Source organism: Cricetulus griseus, chromosome 7 (genome assembly GCF_003668045.3).
Source record: "Cricetulus griseus strain 17A/GY chromosome 7, alternate assembly CriGri-PICRH-1.0, whole genome shotgun sequence".
Classification (NCBI taxonomy): domain Eukaryota; kingdom Metazoa; phylum Chordata; class Mammalia; order Rodentia; family Cricetidae; genus Cricetulus; species Cricetulus griseus.
The window spans coordinates 27,126,182-27,145,776 of record NC_048600.1 but is presented as its reverse complement, the minus strand read 5'-3'; the positions used below and the strand labels follow the sequence as shown (position 1 = coordinate 27,145,776).

At 42.7% G+C, this 19,595-nt stretch overlaps 1 protein-coding gene across 3 annotated transcripts in view; it reads left to right on the top strand.

Moving 5' to 3' along the window:
* Window positions 1-19,595, top strand: part of Taf1b (TATA-box binding protein associated factor, RNA polymerase I subunit B) — a 62,221-nt gene that overhangs the window by 22,694 nt on the left and 19,932 nt on the right. The gene's annotated exons all lie outside the window — the stretch shown is intronic.

Genomic DNA, 19,595 nt, shown 5'->3' with positions numbered 1-19,595 from the left:
TACCAGTGGTTTCTGACTCTAGTAATGCTTGTGGCAACTTAATAAAGACAACTTAGTATATAATACAGTGACGTTAAGGCTAAAACATTGTAGCTTTTCCACAGCCTTATATGACAGGCAGATCATGAGGCCTGGGTCTGGGCTGGATCTCCCGTGTTAGAAGTCTTCTGTGCTATGATACTTTGTCAGTCTTTGGTGAAAACAACAGCTAGGCAGGTCACAGGTCCTTTCTTTCAAAAACAAGCATTGGACAACAGTGTCCAAAAATCCCCAAGTACATGGATCTTGAGAAATTGACCAAAGTGAGCAGTACATTGAGAAATACTATTTATCTATGAAAAATAAAGACAGCAGCAACAGAAAACTCTGCAGAGCTTCAGTAAAAACAGTGAGTCTGAAGTGTTTTTACCCAAGGTTGCTCCCACCGGTCACCAACTTAGTCCCAGCTGTGGGATGCTGCTGCCAGGGTGTGACTGTTACCATTAGCTTCATTGCTGGTGAGAAACGGAGGCCATGTGAAGTAGAAAATTCCACAGGGAATGTCCTGAGAAAGGCCACATCCTACCAGCCTGAGACTGACTGCTGATGGACCAAGCAGAGAGCTATAGTTAGTACAGGGACAGTGCAGATGCTGAGCAGTGTTTCTGCAGACATCACCGTGGGTGGAGAGAAATTGGCATCAGTCAAAAGTTGATGTCTCACACCAAAAGTTGAGGCACAGACTGCCACATGTGTCTGTCTATCTATCTGTCCAATATCCATCTATTATCTATCCATCCATCCATCTTTGTTACTTTATTTATTATTATTCAATCTTTCACGAGTAAGTAGAGTCCCTTCTTCAGAAATAGAATTTGAGGCAGGAGAAATAAAAAAGATTAGGACTAATTAATCTTTTTTTTTTTCTCCTCAGCTAGTTAATTCTCTTAGAAAATACTTTATCTTTGTTCTGTCACAAGTCAGTAGGTTGCCTAAGTAATTCACTATTTGATAGTACATGATAGGGGACCTTTTTGTCATGTTTGTTACTAAAAGATTAGTGAGGAAGACAGTCAGTATGATGCAGACTATGTAAGTGGTCTCTTTTCAGAAAATTATTTCTAATTCAGCTGGGCATTGGTGGTGCACGCCTTTAATCCCAGCACTGGGGAGGCAGAGGCAGGTGGATCTCTGTGAGTTCGAGACTAGCCTGGTCTACAAGAGCTAATTCCAGGATAGGCTACAAAGCCACAGAGAAACCCTGTCTCGAAAAACCAAAAAAAAAAAAAAAAAAAAGAAAGAAAGAAAGAAAATTATTTCTATTCAAATGCCCTGTTGAATGTTGAATCATCCCTTGTCCTATGCTGGCTTGTCAGTGTTGATATCATACAGACAGAATTTGGAAAAAGTTTCAGTATTTCACCTTGTCTCTGAAATTAATTAGAGGAACTGATTGCAGTCCATTGTCAAATCAGGGTCTACCATAGAGGGTAAACCCTTCTTACCCAAGGTTTTAGTTATCTGTGGTCAGCCACACTATAAAAATGTTAGATGAAAATTTCAAGAATTAACTCAAAAAGTTTTGAGTAATGTGATGAGACATCACATTACTATTGCCCGAGTGGGAATCATCCTTTTGCACAGCCTGTTGATGCCGGACACGTCACCTGCCCACTTGTCACTTGGCCGCCATTTGGTTATCAGAACGACTATTCCAGGATCAGTACCAGTCTCAGTGCTTAGATTCTGTAGACACTATTGTGCTTAGTAATGACGTAAGTTACAGGAGCCATGATGTCGGCAATTCAGGTGTGCCTAGGAGCATCCATAAAGTGTTGTTGCCTTTACGTGGAAAGACCAAAATATAGGATGGAGTTCTGAGAGTACAACCCCAATTGTAATGTATCACTAGAAATGATTTATTATATGAATCTGGAATGGGGGTGGGGTGTGTGCATGTGAGCACTGGTGTCTGAGGAGCCCAGAGGCTTAGGATCCTGCTGGAGCTACAGTCACAGGTGATTCTGAACGACCTACATGGGTGCTAGGAACCCAACCCAGGTCCTCTGCGATAACAGCATGTGCTCTTCCATGTGTACTGTGTGTTCTGCTCTATTATTAGTTGTTAAATGTCTTCCATATCATAGGTGTGTGTGTGTGTGTGTGTGTGTGTGTGTGTGTGTGTGTGTGTGTGTATGTATGTATGTATGTATGTATGTATGTATGTATATATGTATGTATGTGGAAGGAGATGATACATAGAGAGCTGGACACTACCTAGGAGGTTTCAGGCATCCTTTAAGGATTTTGGAATATATGCCAGGGATTGCTGTAGTTTATAATGAAAAAAGAGAAAGTTATTGATGAGAGTCAGCTCAGGTGCTTTGAAAAATGGATAATTTGAATATCAAAGTTTTAAGAGCATTCCATGGCAAACCAAACCTGTGTGGTTTGTAAAGTAGTTCTTTTTACTTCTTGTGTGTGTGGTGTGTGTACATGCGCGAGTGCCTGCATGTGTGTGAACATCTTGCTATTGTCTTCTTTCTAACAAATGCTGTTAAGTCAGAGACAATAGGAAGGATGTCATGTTGTGTTGTACAATTTTGGGTGGGCAGGGCTAGGAAAATTATTCCAAAAAGAAAGTCAGTGTTTTTATTCATTCTTTGATAAGTGAAGTTACAACTTAAAAATTGTCCAAAATAGGGGCTAGAGAGATGGCTCAGTGGTTAAGAACACTAGCTGATCTTCCAGAGGTCCTGAGTTCAATTCCCAGCAACCACATGGTGGCTCACAACCATCTGTAATGAGATTTGGTGCCCTCTTCTGGTCTGCAGGGATACATGCAGACAGACCAATGTATACATAAATAAATAAATAAATAAATAAATAAATAAATAAATAAGAAAAGATTGTTCAAAATAAAGCTGGATGGTGGTGGCATATATCTTTAATCCCAGCAGAGGCAGGAGGATCTCTGAGTTCAAGGCCAGCCTGGTCTACAGAATGAGTTCCAGGACAGCCAGGGCTGTTACACAGAGAAACCCTGTCTCAAAAAACCAAAAACCAAACCAAACCAAACCAAAAATAGTTCAAAGTAAGATAAACTTATTTATATGTCCCCTTAGCCAAATTTCCTTTACTATTTACCAATAAGGTTTTGGCCTCCATTTTTAAAATTTATTTTTATTATTTTAAATTGTACATTTGTATCTGTGGGTGAGTATGTGCACATGAGAGCAGGTTAGCATCCATTTTTAAGTAGATTCATATTCAGCGACTTTAACTAATACCAGTTAACTTTGGATAGCAATAACAGTAGGATGAAACTACAGTGAAGCTATAAAAATCACACTTGGGCTAATGAGATTGCATATTAGATAGAGGGGCCTTTTTCCAAGCCTGACAACCAGATTCAACCTCAAACCCACATGATACAAAGAGTATACTAAGGGACAATCAGTTCCCTTAGGTTGTCCTCTGACCTACACACACACACACACACACACACACGCACACGCACACGCACACGCACACGCACACGCGCACGCACGCTAAATAAATAAATGAAAATCCTTTAATCATACTTATGATCTAGAATGTTTAAATGAAAATTTTTAATGGCTTATTTCCTTTTTTTAAATTGTAGCCACTTTTTTATTTTTTATTTTTTTAAGATTTTATTTATTTATTTATTATATATACAACATTCTGTTCCCATGTATATCTGTACACAAGAAGAGGGAACCAGATCTCATAACGGATGGTTGTGAGCCACCATGTGGTTGCTGGGAATTGAACTCAGGACCTCTGGAAGAGCAGTCAGTGCTCTTAACCTCCGAGCCATCCCTCCAGCCCCTGTAGCCACTTTTTTAAAAGATGTATTTATTGTTATTTTTTGTTGAGGCCACTGAAGACACCTTATCTGTGAAGAATTGAGCTTGTTATATTTTTGTGAGGTACTAATTGGAATCATTGAACCAGATGAAAGTGTATTACTAGAAGGGCAGTTAAGCAGGCCGCATCATGTGACAGACATCTCAAGTTGTTGCACACCTGCTTTCTGCATCGTTGAGTGGGGATTCAGTCATGGTGAGAGATTTGTCTGGTACATGGCATTCCTCAGCTCCAGCATCTGCACCTTCAATCTCTAACCACATCGTGAAGAAGAGTTCCTAAAATCTTGGCCGGCAGGAAGCAAGCTTGGGGGGGCGCCGGCAGATCTGAGGTGGGGGCTGCTGTCTTCAGTCGCCGTTTTCCACCATGCAGGAAAGACTGAGAGTGTTGCACATGTGTGTGCACTTGTGATGGTGAACACCCACAGATGATTTTGGGAGCAGAGTATGGCTGCAGCTCCCGCCTGATCTGGAGAAAACAAAAGGAAATAGTAATAGTAGAAACTCTTGCTGTGTTTCAGTAGCTCTAGTTTGAAATGCTTTCTCACTGATTACTCACGCCAAGCCCATGAGGTATGTTTCATGCATTGTTATTGTCCTTTTTACAGTCCAGTGTGTGACAGTTGTTAGGTAGCTGGGCCAGCACTCTTATTCTGAACATAGCCCAGGCTGACCTAGTCTGGAGGGACTGTAACAATCCATGAGTATTGATGGAGGGCGGGTTGTGAGGTCTGGGGTCAGGGAACAGGAGGCAGAGATAGGGTAAAGGGAGCCTCAACCCGCTTACTGAAGCCAGCAGGTGGCCTGAGGCAGAGATGGCACTAGGAACAAAAGGCCTGTGATAGAGGACAGGCTGGTGGTTCAAATGGGAGCTGTTCCGTTTCTGGCCCGAGGCCAGGCCTGCTAGCCAGAGCAGCCACATGAAGTGGGCTTCTTCCTGATATGGCAAGTTAGTGTTTCCTGGCTTGGGCAGGGGTGAGGTCACGGGTGTGAAGGACAGAGGACCCCCTGTTTCCCAGCAAGCTAGCTCGTCAGAATGTGGTAGAGTAGCCAAACCTGGACGACACCAGGAAGGAAACACCATCCTTGGAGCCTTGTTTGGGAGAATAAAAACCAAAGTTCTTCATCTTGGAACTGGTCTGGACTCAGAATTGGTATTTTATCTTTAGTGGTACATACACAGATGTGTACAAATGTGTGTGTCTGAGTGTGTGATGTGTGTTCACATGTGTACACTTAGGCAGAGGCCAGAGGATGCCAAGTGCTTTCCACTATTGCTCTTTCTTGTTTACCTAATTACATTGAGGCAGGGTCTCTCACCAGACCCGAAGCTTGCTGTTTTGGATAGGCCAGCTGGTCAACCAGCTCCTGGGAGCGACCGGTCCCACCCACCAATGCTGGGGTCATAACACATGTAACCATGCCTGGGTGCTAGAGTTAAACTCAGACCCTTTGCTTGTACAGCACATGCTCTTTCCCCCAACCATCTTCCCCAGCCCTGCTTTGCATGTCTTAAATGGCATCCCACAGACACCGAGCAAAGCCTGAGCTTCCTAGGTTTCCTTTGGGAGTAGTAAAGGTACCTGAAGTCATCACACAGTAGAGGCTTGCTTAAAAAAAAAAAAAAAAAAGATTTGAAGCTGAGCGTGGTGGCGCACGACTTTTAGGCCCAGAACTCTGGATACAGAGCCAAGTGGATCTCTGTGAGTCTGAGGCCAGCCTGGTCTACAGAGTGAGTTCCAGGACATCCAGAGCTGCACAGAGATACCCTATCTCAAGAAAGTAAATAACATTAATAATAACAATAATTGATTTCAAATCTTTTTTATGGTAGCCTCCTGAGCCTGGTTGAAATGTTTTGCTAAAAAGGCCAGAGCTCTGTCCCCTTGTTCTAGTATGTGCCTTTATAGTCATTGCATGTTTGGCTTTCATGCAGGGCCACCTGCCACCTTTATGTTAGTTCTCTGCTTAGCCTTGGTTTATAAAAATCCCTTGGTTCTTCAGCCCTGGATTGTTTTCTTTCCCGCCTCTCCCTCCATGGCCACTGTGTCCTGCAGCAAGCATACCTCCTGACCCGTGGAGCTTACATGAGCCCTCACAGCTGCTGCTCATCCAATACTCTAGTTGTGCTTGGGCAAGGCTGCGTGTCTGTTCTGCTGGTGTCTGAAAGTATTCTGGTGGTCAACTCCCCAACCAAATGGAAGCCCAGGACAGACACCAGCATCTTTATCCTTGACGAATGGGAAACTACAGCTAGAGGGGAATTGGGTGATCACAAGAGCCTGCTTTTCACGTTTCCAATGAATCCTTCAGTCCATGAGGATTGCCTGTGATGTGCAAGTGTGTGACAAGTATCCACACAGTGGCTCCCTTCAGGCCCCAAGAAGGAAGCTTTCTCCACTGACGGGGATGATAAAGCTGTCGTGTGTGTGTGTGTGTGTGTGTGTGTGTGTGTGTGTGTGTGTGTGTGTGTGTGTGTGTGTGTGTGTGGTGGTAGTGGTGGTGGTGGGGCAGGTGTTGGTTTTGAAAAATAAGGTTTTCAGTATAACTTTCCATTAGCCTTTGATTGTGCCCATTTCTAGGTCTAGGGAATTTCTGCACATCCAGCTTCTGTAGGCCCTTATTCTTGGTTATAGAGAATATTGCATCTTGAGCTGAATTTATATATTTGAGATTAGTATCAAAATAGTTCTTTTTAATTAGGAAATGTAGTTTTACTGTTTTTGCATGGGGTATGCACACATGTGTGATGGAGGCCAGAAGTCAAGTGTCCACCTGTATCTCTCCATCTTTTTTTTTTTTTTTTTTTCTGAGAGGCCTCTCACTGAACCTTGGACTCCCTGTTTTAGTTAGACTGGCTGGCCAGCAAGGCCAGGATCCTGCCTGTTTCCTGGTATCCCTTCCTGGGAGTGGGGCTGGGTCACTGATGTGCATGCCTGGCACTTATGTGGGTGCTGGAGATCGGAACTCAGGTCCTCATGCTTACATAGGAAGCTCTTTACTCACTGAACCACCTCTGCCATTCTGGTGTCGTAGTTATGGTTTTGTCGCTGTGATAAAATGCCATGACCAAAAGCAACTTGGGGAGGAAAGGGTTTTTATTTCAGTTCACAGCTCCACAACACAGCCCATCAGGGAGAGAAGTCAGGGCAGGGACTCTAGCAGGGCAGGAACCAGGATGGTGCAGATGGCATGGAGGAGTGCAGCTTACTGGCTTATTCCTCTTGGCCTTATTAGTTTGTTCTCTCAGAGTACCCAGGACCACCTACCCAAGGGCTGGCTCCACACACAGTGGGCTGGGCCCTATCACATCAAACTTTAAGACAGTTCCCCACATATTTGCCTACAAGATAATCGTATGGAGGCACTTTAATTAAGAATCCCTCTTCCCAGGGGCTGGAGAGATGGCTTGGTGTTTAAGAGCACTGGCTGCTCTTGTAGAAGACTGGGATTCAGTTCCCAGCACCTACAAGGCAGCTCACAATTGTCTGTGGCTAAAGTTCCAGTAGATCTGACTCCCTCACACAGACATATATGCAAGCCAAACACCAGTGCACATAAAAAAGTAACAAAGATTTGTGTCAAGTTGACAAAAACCATCCAGCCCACCTAGTTTTATTTTCCTCCACCCTGTCTACATAATTACTTTTTAGTTATTGGTTTCTTTCATAAGCATATACAGTATTTCCTTAGGACATTTTTGTGCATGCATATCCTTGTTTTTTCCTCACATTTGCTGATCTATACCCATTGTATCTTCCACTCCTCAAGTAGTATCCTTTCTATTTTTGCATGCATGTCTGTATGTGTGCACGGATATACATGTGTATGTGTTTAAATCCATTTACTGCACATGATAGAAAATGTGGTGTTTGTCTTCTGAGTCTGGCTTATCTTGTTTAATTTGATGATGTCTGTTATTTCTCCAAGTGACATAATTTCCTTTTCTTTACAGCTGAATATAGCCCCATCGTATATATATGCCTCTTCTTTATAGCTGAATATAACCCTATTGTATACATATGCTACACTATCTTTACCCATTGACGCATGGTGAGTGTCTAGCTTGGTTCCACAGCTTGGTTGTTGTAAACGATGTTGAAAGAAGCATGACTGCACAAGTGTCTCTAGAATACTGACTTAGGTCCCTGCAGGTGTACCAGAGAGTGTTGCTGAGGAAATCAAAGGAAGAGCCCCCCAGCTGGGTCCCAGGAAGCAGGGACATCAGTTCAAAAAGAGACCGACCCCTCAGATCCCAGGGTTGGGACTGTGGACACTTTGAGTTTTCTTGTCCTCTCTATATGGTTGCATACATCATGACTGGGTACTTTAAGCTAATGGCAATGATGGGTGGGATAGGAGGAAGGATAGGCAGGGTGTTGCAGGTGGAATAATATGGTCAGTCTTAACACTCACATCAGCTTGTACATAAACCTGGGTTGGACATTGACCAGTCTACATGGCTACTTCTTGTTTTTCTTCTTTCATTCCTCTAGACTCCCCTCCTTCCCCTACCACAGTATGTTGGTATATGGTAGTTTCTTAGTTTTTTGCTTATGCTTTTTAGAAATCTCTATATGGAAGACTGACAACCTCAAGCTCACAATCCCCTGCCTCAGTGATTACAGGCCTATGCCACTGTACCCACGTCTAGTTTTAGTTTCTATGATGACTATTCTAGTTTAGTTGCCATGACAAAGTTGAAGCGTTCAGATCAACAGTTTTTTTTTGTCCATTTTCTTCACTTTGGGGTGGGGTCTTTAAGATTTTTTTTTTCTCCTCACTGTGTCATTTTATAAAAGAGAAAGAAAAATCTTTTAATAGGAGTTGTCCTAAATGAGGTTTTGAGGTTTTTCCACTGGGTTTTTCCTCTGGGCTTCCTGACTGCTCATGCATGTTCAAATGTTTTGTTCAAATCCCTTGACCATTTAAAAATTGTTTTAATCTAAAATAGGCTGGTATTTCCTTCGTTATGTAGTTAAGTGTTTATCTCTTGTCAGACGAATAGTTCATGAGGATTTTCATCCATTTTGTGGGTTGTTTCTTTATTCCGCTGTTTGGAGTCTGATGTAATTCCATTTATCTATTTCTGCCCTAGTTGCTTATGCCTTTGATGTCATATCCAGAAAATCTTGGTTTCAGCTAATGCCCTGAAGCATTTCCCTGTGTTTTCTTCTGGACTCCTCATAGTTTTAGGTCATATCTTTAAGCCTTTGAACCACTTTGAATTGTGGTTTTTTTTTTTTTTTTCTGTTTTTTTGTTTGTTTGTTTGTTTGTTTGGTTGGTTTTTTTTTTTTTTTTTTTTTTTTGTTGCTTATGGTGAAAAATGGAAATCTGGTTATGTGGTTATGTTTTTAATCTTTTTGCATATGTTTCTCCAGTGTTCCAGATGTCACTTATTAGCAACTGTCCTTTCCCCACCATATGCTTCTGGTATCTCCACCAAAACTAGTTGGCTGTCATTCATGGTTTGTTTCTGTAGTTGCTGTTAGTTGCACTGGTCTTTGTGTGTGCGTTTCTGCTATTGCTGTGGTTACTATAGACTTGAAGAACATGTTGAATTCAGGTGTTATTCTACCAGCTTTGTTTTTGTTACTTAGTGTTGCTTCTGTTATGGGGTCTGTTTGGTTTCATAGGGGCTTGTTCTTTCTATTTATGTAAAGACTACCATTGGTATTTGATAGAGATTGCATTGGATGTGTGGTGGGTCACTTTGGGTTATATAGACATTAAATGTTTTCTTTCAATCCACAAATATGGGCTGTTCTCTGTGTGCGCGTTCATGTGTGTGTGTGTGTGGGGGGAGCTTTTGGTGTCCTTTTCAGTCTCTTTCATCGGTGTTTTACGGTTTTCATTATGGAGTTCTCTCATCTCTTGGTTAAATTTTCCTGGGGCATCTGCATTATAGTTCTACTCAGGCCACTTTCTTGACTTTTTGGTAGTTATTGGAGCTTAGAAATGCTACTGACTCTTTATTGAATTCATTATCAGTTCTAATTTTTGGTTGGGTGTTTAGGCTTTTCTACATTTCATGTGCAAACAAGGATAACTTGGTTTCTTCTTTCCTATTTGAATCTTTGCCTTACCCAGTTCTGGCTAGGACTGTTTACATACTTGCTAAGAGATGTGAGAGTGGGCACCCTTGTCCTGCTCCAGATCTTCCCAGAAACATTTTCAACTTTGCCGCCGTTAGTTTGATGTTAACTGGGGGTTTGTCATACATAACTTTAATGATGTAGAGATATGTTTCTTGTGAACCTGAATTGTCAAGAGCTATATCAATGGAGTGTTGGATTTTATTGAATGATGTTTCTCTATGTATCAAGATGGAGCTTCATACATAGACATACTCTGTCGTTTTATTTTTTCCCCTTCGTTCTGTTGGTGCAGGGTGTCACATGTACAGATTGTGTGTGCTGAATTACCTGTGACCCTAGGATAAATCACACTCTTGTGCTATATGACTAGTGTGCTCCTGGATTCATTTTGCTAGTTTTTTTTTTTGAGAATTTTGCATATATTGCTCATGAGTGACATTGACATATAATTTTCTTTCTGTTCCTCTGGTCTTGTCTGGTTTTGGTGTCAGGTAATGCTGTATTCATAGAATTTTACCACTTTCAAGTTTCTGGAATAGTTTGAGAATAATTAAAGTTGGTTCTTTAAAAGTTTGATAAAATCTGGCCGTGAAGCTTTCCAGCCCTGGATTCTTCCTTCCTAGAAGTTTGTAGTTTCATTGTCTTTTTAGGCTGTCTGTTGCTTATTGCTACAGTCTTGAGAGGTTATGTGAGTTCAGGAATGACAATTCCTTCTAGGTCTTCCTATCTGTTGGCAAGTAATTGTTCACGAGAGTCCCTAATGCAGTGGTTCTCAAGCTGTGGGCCATGACCCCTTTGGGGTCAAATAACTCCTTCACAGGAGTTGCCTAAGATCATCAGAAAACACAGTATTTACATTATGATTCATAATAATGGCAAAATTACAGCTATGAAGTAGCAACAATAATAATTTTATGGTTGGGGGTCACCACAACTTGAGGAACTGTATTAAAGGGTCATTGTAGCATTAGGGAGGTTGAGAACCACTGTCCTAATGTTCCTTGTAGTTGTTCACGAAGAATCGCTAATACTGCTTTTATTTCTTTGGTGTCGGCTCTAATGTCTTCTTTTTTTGTCTCCTGTTTTATTTGTGGTTTCCCTCTATTTCTTAGTCTAACTAGATGTTTGTTGAAAAGATGTTAAAATTAAAAAAAAAAAATCAGCCCCCGACCTTTGCTCTGTGTGTGTGTGTGTGTGTGTGTGTGTGTGTGTGTGTGTGTGTGTGTGTGTAGTGTCAAGAATAATGGTGTAGGGAGGCTGAGGCAGGAAGACCTGGAATCTAAGGCCACCGCCCCAAGCTCAGTCTCAAAACCAAAGCAAATCAGTTACTGGTGCTGGAAACCCAACACAAAAAACCTCCTTGGGCTCTGGAGCTTCCCAGTGAGGGTTGTAGTGTTCCCTGGTCCCACAGATCTGTCCTGAGCTGAAGGCTTGGCAGGACCCTGTGCAGATCTCTGCTCTGGTTGTTTATTTAGTTTTGTTTTTTTAAGGCTGTGATTTATAGGAATTAAACCTTGAACTTCATGCATGACAGACAAGGGCTGTACCACTGAGCTCCTGGTGTTGTGTTGTTCTTTTCAGCAGATTTACTCTATATCCTAGGCGGGCTTGGAACTCAGAACATCCCTCCCACTTCATCTTCCCAAGTGTGAGCATTACACACAGGTGGTCGTCCGCACTGGCCCTTGCATAGATCCCTTACACTTTCTCTCCATGCAGCTTTATCCTCTCTGAGATCTGCCTGTGAATTGCAGCTTTGTTTTGTTTTGTTATGTTTTGTTTTTCAAGACAGGGTTTCTATGTAGCTTTGGAGCCTATCCTGGCACTCGCTCTGGAGACCAGCCTGGCCTCGAACTCACAGAGATCTGCCTGCCTCTGCCTCCCAAGTGCTGGGATTAAAGGCGTGTGCCACCAACGCCCGGCTGAATTGCAGCTTTTTAACTTCTGAAACCTCTCCTGACTCCTGGCTCCACTGGAGCATAGGGCTGTCCCACCCCAGTTCCTTGCAGTGTGGGTTGACGACTGTCCAGCTATAAGCTGAGTTCCTTGGTTTCTTTGCTCAGGGTTCTAACTCAGTGTGGCCTGTTGTCTAATACTGAAAAACCTTTTGAATATTTTTTTCACCTCTCTGTTGTTTATGTGAAAGGTCATTTCCCAGAATGATCAATCTCCTAGGGCAGACACCGTAGTGTTCCAGTGTTGAGCTCAAACCATGGAGTTGAGATGCTGAGCGAGTCTTTCCTGAACGCCTCCAGGCATCCATCTCAGTGCTTCTTCATTCTCATATTTTAAACCTATTGTGAAAATACTATCTTTTCATAGTCAAGACACCCCCTGCACAGGTTTAGCTGAGTGGTAGAACACTTAGCTAGAAAATGTTTCCTGTAGGTGGGCTATGGCTTTGGAGGCCATGGTTTTGGTTATAGAGAACACTTGTCTTATAATCAATTCCTTCTGTCAACTATGTTTTCTTTCTTAGTATTTTTAGTTGGTACATTTATGAAGTACATCTTGATACCATACTATAGTATTCTAGATGGAATAATCCATACAATTAACTTTGTTTTACCCTCTTTTTTGTATTAAGGGTTGAACCTAGGGCCCTGTGTATGACAGCAAGCATTCTACCTCTGATCTACGTCCTTGTCTTTAAAGCTTTCACTTTGGGGCAGAGTCTTGCTCAGTTGCCCAGTGTGGACTTGAACATGTGACCCTCCTGATACAGGTCCCCAGCAGTTGAGATTACAGGCATGTGTTACCAGACTGCTTTATCTGTGTCATTCTTAATGAGACCTTTGAAATTTGCTTTCAATTATTTTGAAATACTCAATGCATCATTGTTGACAGTAATCACGTGCTGTGTAATAGACTGCCAAATGTATTCCTTTTGTCTGTCTGAGACTCTATACACAGTGACCAACAGTCCCCATTCCTCTCCATTACCCAGCACGTAGCTTCTGGTAACAATCATACCATTCCCAAACTCTGTGAGTTCAACTTCTTAAAAATTCCACATGCAAATGAGATATTTGGCTTTCAGTGCCTTATTTCACTTACCATAATACACTCTGGGTTCATCAGATCATCACAAATACTGGAGTTTTCTCTCTCTTAAAGCTGCTTTGTAGGGCAATCATAGTAACAGGCACTTGAAACAACTCTTCAGATATTACCTCTGCTTATACTCAGCTGGATTTCTCTACTCTTAGACAGTTCAGGACTCTTTGTCTAGGGAATGGTGCCGCCCACTTTGGGCTGGGTCTTTCCATATCACTTAGCTTAATTAAGACAGTCTCTCATAGACATGCCCATAGGTCGAGCCAATGTGGATAATTCTTTTTTCCAGATTCTATGTTATATAAAGTTGACAATTAAAGCTAACCATCACACTTTACTTCTTGCCAATTTGACAAACTAAACATTACTTTTAAACTATAACCTTCTACATGTTGTCCCCAAAGTCTCTTTTTTTTTAATATAATATAAAATGCAGCCAAACTTTAAAAGTCCAAAGTCTCTTAACTATGGGCCCTTGCAAAATTATAAACAATTTATATACTTGCAATATATGGTGACATAGGATAGTATTCTCATTCCAAAAGGGAAGAATCACAGCATCACAGGAAATAATCAGATCAAAACAAAACCCAAATCCAGCAAGTATCATGTCCTATAGCTCAGTGTCTAGCATCTGGGGCTTGTCTTCTGGGCTTCAAGGGGCCTCAGTAGCCCAATCCTTCCAATTCTGCCACCTGCAACACACACAGCTTCTCTTTAGGCTTCAGCCAGCCCCACTCTACACCTTTAAGATTCTAGGGGGCCATCCCATGGTTTCCATCTCTAGTGTCCTGAGATCTCTATTGTGAGACAGCTGAGGCTCCACTTCCCTATTGGCTTCTCAGGACCTCTGACCCTACTACACAGTGCCAGCCTCAGCTGCTCTCCCCGAGTCCCTTGATCTTGCATCTTTCATGCCGTCAGAGCCAGTGCCATGCAGACAACACCGAGACTGGCAAGCTCTGCTGGTAGCTGGAGTTCCAGGCAGGCCCTGCTGGACCAGAGCTATGTCAGCTTGTGTGTTCTCACCCCGAGAGAACACTTTCCCATTGCCCAGTAAAGCTTGAGGGGTTTCACTTCATTGTTGCTCTTTGACCCCTGCTGTCAACCTTCAGCCCCAGCATGATCAGCACACACAGATTCTTAGCCAGAATGTCACAGGGAAGCCTTGTCTAGTTGTCTTTGCTCCTCCTAACCCCCTGAGCCAGACCTCAGCTGTCTGCATTCCTCTCAAGAGTCTGTCTTTTTTAGAGAGAGAGAGTGTCTACTTGTGTGCAGTTGCTCACAGAAGGTGTCATATCTCCTGGAGTTGGGGTTGTGATAATTATGAGCCACCTGGCATGGGTGCTGGGATCCAAACTAGAGTCCGATATGAGCGTAGCTTATCCCCTTCACTGCTGAGCTGTCACCCTACATGTCTCACCATGCTTGTCTTCTAAACTCCCACTGTAAAGCCTAGTATGCTTTGCCCATAGCACTTAGCAGTTTCTCCATTTACAAGCTCTTCCACAAAATATTCGAAGGCATAAAGGCTGCATGGTCAGGTCTACTCCCAGCAGGGCCCGCACTTCCTCATTAACCGTCCCTGTTCTGGTTTCATCTGGTGCTGTGGCAAATATCCTCACAACAAGCAGTTTAGGGAGGAAAGGATTTGTTTTTGTCCCTCATTGGGGGGATGTGAAGATGATAGGAGTTTCTGGTCCCATCATCCACATCCCCAGTCAAGAGCAGAGGACATGCGCTGCCCGTTTACCTGCCTGTGCCCAGCTCCTCTCTCACTCACACACAGTTCAGGACATTGGTCGGTGCTGTCCATCTACTCAGGATGGGTACTTGGCTTCCACATACTGGCTACTGCCAGCAGTGCTGAAGGGATAACGGGAGTGCAGACCTCAGTTCCTTGGACTGTGTGTCCCGCATGGAATTGCTTTGTTTTTAGTGCCCCAAACAGTTTATCACAATGGTTATATCAATCCTTACTCCCACCAGCAATGGGTAAGAGTTCTTTTTCCTCCACATCCTTACCAGTCATCTTCTATCCCTCAGAAGTAATTCTGATGAAGTGTTATAAAAACTAGAGAGGTCTCTTACAAAGTTTACAGTAGAAAATATAAATATAATAAAGGCAAAGAATTATTGGTAACAGCCATTGAATTGAGTTTTTCCTTATATATTAGAGCACTTTTATCCCTTTCCTTTCTATTTAAAAAAATTACATGTGTGGGTATTTTACCTACATGTGTATCTGTGCACCACGTGCATACTATGCCCTTGGAGGCCAGAAAAGGGCATCAGATCCCCTGGACCGGAAGTCAGAGATGATTATGAACTGCAGTGTGGGTGCTGGGATCTGCAAGAGCAGCCAGTGTTCTTGACTGTTCGACAGTCTCCAGCCCCAGCCTTATCCTTTAATACATTTTCATGACATTCATTCGGGGAGGGCAGTCACCTTGATGCATATGTGGAATCAGAGGATGGATTACAGGAGTGGCTCTCTCCCTTTACCTTGTTGGTCCAGGGGTTGTGCTGAGTTTGTCAGGTGGTCACAAGCCCTGGTACCCTCTGATGCATCTCGCTGGCCCTCGTGGAGAGCTGCTGAAAAATCAGCCTTCTTTTAGGGGTGGTCTTAGATTTATAGGAAAACTGCAATGCTAAAAGCAGTCCAGAGAACATCCATATTCTGCCTTCTGCCTTTACTCAAATTTATTTTTTTATTCATTTTAGAAGTACTGGTGCTGTTGTCTCCCTCTGTCTACCTGTGTAGCTACATAATTCCACTTCTGCGTCACTGAGACAAGTTATAGCCATGGCTTCTTGCCTCTAAGTACTTTATCATGTATTTCCCAAGACTAAGAATATTCTTTTACATGCTGCAATTTACTTACAAATTTTATTCTCTTTAGAGCTGTGTCATAGATGTGCCATAATTTCGGTAGCTCTCTGTTGATACAAGCTTTGTATTTGGGTTGAAAAGGCAAAAAAAAAAAAAAAAAAAAAGGCAGCTGGCTAATAAAAAACAAAAACTAAACTAAAAGTCATCTAAATGTCTACAGTAGGAAAATTGATAAGACACGTTAAGTTTGTACTGACTATATTAAACAAGTGTGGAAATGGATGGACTGCAGCTACAAGGAACAGGGTGGATCTAAGAAACATGTTGAGTTTTGAAAGCAAAACTCAGGTAAGTCTATATAAAGGGATCTCGTTTTGTTTTTTTTTTTTTTTTTTTAGTATAAGTTATTGGTGGTTCAAATGCACAATACCAGGAAAGTGCCTCCAGTGGACAGGGGGCTGGGTGGGGAAGGTGCATACTGGGTACATCCATAGCAATGATGTCCTAGCGCCTGAGCAGGTGACCTATGTTCTTGTGTGTTTCTTCAAAGTTTAAAGGTAGCTAGAGGAGGCTGTCTAAGTGGGATACCTGAAAGAGAGGCCCCAGGCAGCTGTGTCATGAGGGTATTTCTATGTCTTACATCTCCGGCTGTGAAACATAAACTCTTTTTGACTCAGGACCATATTTGCTAGTTCAGTCCACAAGAACTGTAGAATGGAAGGGCATAGTCTGTGTGGCTGAGCAAATGACAAGAGATCAATATGAAACAAAATATATTTAAATATTTTGCTTTGGGGAGGATTCAGGTTGGTTGCTGAAGTTTTTATTTTTCCATCCAAACCAGAAATTTCTAGACTGCTTCTGACATAATCATTGTGTAATACAGCAGAAGTCCACTAAATAGTAATATTGAGGTTTTTTTTTAAAAAAAAAAAAAGAAGAGGAAGAGGAGAAGAAGAAGAAGAAGAAGAAGAAGAAGAAGAATTTGGATTCAGTGGTTAAGAGCACTGGCTGCTCTTCCAGAGGACCCGGATTCAATTCCCAGCACTCACATGACAGCTCACAACTGTCTATAACTCCAGTTCCAGGGTACCTGACACCCTCACACAGACATACATACAGGCAAAAACACAATGCACATGAAATAAAAATAAAACAAGAATTCTACTAAGTTTGTGTAGTAAATACCTATGTTGTATAACTTCTGTTTATAAAGCTAAAGCATTTAACAGTAAGAATCATGGGTGTGTCAGTATCAGCTGTGAGATAAGTCATTTTATCAGTTAACGTGTGCTCCTCGCCAACCTTCACCAGCCCTCACCAGTCCCTGCCAGTCCTCAAGCCATCAGTGCTCAGAAAGGGTGTCTATGAGGGGACGTTTATATGGCTTTTAGGAGAGCCATACTTCACTGCCAAGTGAAACTGGTGATTTCACGTGGATTATCTGAGATTTAGTTTGATCCTGAGTTAGTACACCCCAGTACCTAGTGTGCTCAGTGAAGGTTCTCCTCCCTGCACTCCCCAGGGAAGAGAATAGGAACTTGCTTTGCACTTGATATTGACAGGTGTAAATCTGCTGAAAAAAAAGTCACTCAGTCTTCCAGCATCAGTTCCAAGTAGGGATTATCTGCTCTATGGGACACGAGCTCTTAATCTCCTCTAGGAAAAGACTGTGACATTGGAACTCAACTGTCAGCACAACCCAAAAGTTTATTCCTAGCTCAGATGATCCTGGGGCCAAAACGAGCCACCATCTCCTTCCCTGGTTGTCAGTTCCAGGGCTTAGATTTGCTTGTGCAAATGTTTGTGAGAGGCTGTCTCCCTGGGGACCACAGCTGTACTCCATGCAGCACCCTGGGGACCACGGCTGTACTCCATACAGCCCCACTTTCACCACAATGACACGATGAACATAAGTAGCTTTTGTTACTACATAGTAAATGTGTAACCACTAAGATAATTGTAGCAGTCTAAAATGGCCTGGTGAGCTCTTTTGTGAATCATAATCTTTGTGGAACTCACTTTATCCTTTCTCCATAATGAACACATGCTGCAGTGCTTTTCATTGTGATCATTCATTCCTTGTCAGTTCTCTTGGGATGAAGATCTTGTAATAAATCTGGATTCACAGGTGCATTCAGTGCTAGCTAGCTTCTTAGCTGATTTTACCCTAACAACACCAGTAGGCAGGGTGCGGCCACACTTTTAATAGCCGAGCAGGAAGTCGGCTCTGATGGGGTATTGTAATCTGCTTTATCACAGGAGCCTGCTGTTGTGTAACAGAAACTCCAGCTTGTCCTCGCCTGTCCTAGAGCATTGCTTCACGAAGGGAAAGAAACTCACTGGAATATTTGTGAAATTCAATGAAAACCCTTTCCCAAGCGTGCTGCTTTAAATGCTGGACAGTTTATTATAGCCCTGTGGTCTTTTACAAAACTTCCTAATCGGGTGATTCCCTCGGTTGTAATTACATGGACCTGTGTTACTCTAGAAGCTGTGCGTGTCACAGTGGTGGCCTATACCAGCCCTTTGTTTTTTCAAGAGAAGGGGAAGGTCTGGCTGCTGTGGACCCAGGTTTGTTTAATGGACAGGCCGTTTTCCTTCTCTGTGTGCTTTGCTTCAGCTCACAAAAGTGCATTCACTCCTCTATAGGATGTTGAAACTTTTCAATGGAAATGGCTTTTCTCTAACAAAGGGAGCATTTTCTTCCCCCTCCCATGTCTTAGCTTTCTCCACTAAGCCTTGGCTTCTTCAGCAGCTGTACCTCTACAAGAAATGACAAAAGGTGATTGTGCTCAGAGATGGCCATGAAGATGATGGCACTGGAGTCTGTGTTTGGGGACTGGTTTTCTTCTGGGTTTTGTTCCATTTTTGTTATTTCAGGAGGTTTAGCATGCCTTAACACCCAAGAGCAACCACCCAGCCAAAAAAAAAGGCCCTTTCTGCATCTTTGCCAGACAGAAGCTGCTTCCTTCCATTACTTGTTCTGTTAGCTCTCAGGAAGGCCCTCTTCCCAGGGACATCAGGTCTGAGGAAACCCATTTAGACAGCAGGGATGGAGTGGGACCCCAAGAGTGGTGAGCACCCAGGTTGTTTCTTGCAGGCAGGCCAAGAGAGTTTCAATGTCCGACTTTGGGCAGTCTGCAGAGCAGCCACTGTGTGGCACATTAAGCCTCATTACTTCCCATGACCTCCTTGTCTGAGTTATGACTCCTAGTCTCAAGTGGGCAGCCTCCATGTTGTGTCTGTTTACTTAATTAACTTGGAGATAACATGTTTGCATCCTCCTTGATTCATTTTTCACTCAAGGTTCTAGATAGTAGTGCTGCTTTTGAAGCAGCATCTGCTTCTAGCAAAAATCTTTTGGGTCTTCTGATAGAGTTAAGCTGAATATCCAGTCTCCTTCAGGGACACCCTGCCCACACAACACCTAAGTCAATGGTGGAGCCAAAATATTGGCCCTCGACACACTGGTCTTGTTGGAAACAGCTTATCTGCTGAAGACCGGCAGGCAGGAAGGTAGCACCTATCTTTTGGGCCATGGGTCTTTTATATATTTTATAAATAGATACTAGATGGTATACATATCCAACTGCTGTTCTTGGCAGTTTTTCTAAATCTTCATCTCAAGACGTAGCCATTTTGTTATCACTCACTAGACTCGGCAGGTGGGGATAAAGAAGACAGCAGAGTTCTTCTGAAGTCCCCATGCGGTGTCCTGGGTACTGCTAGCA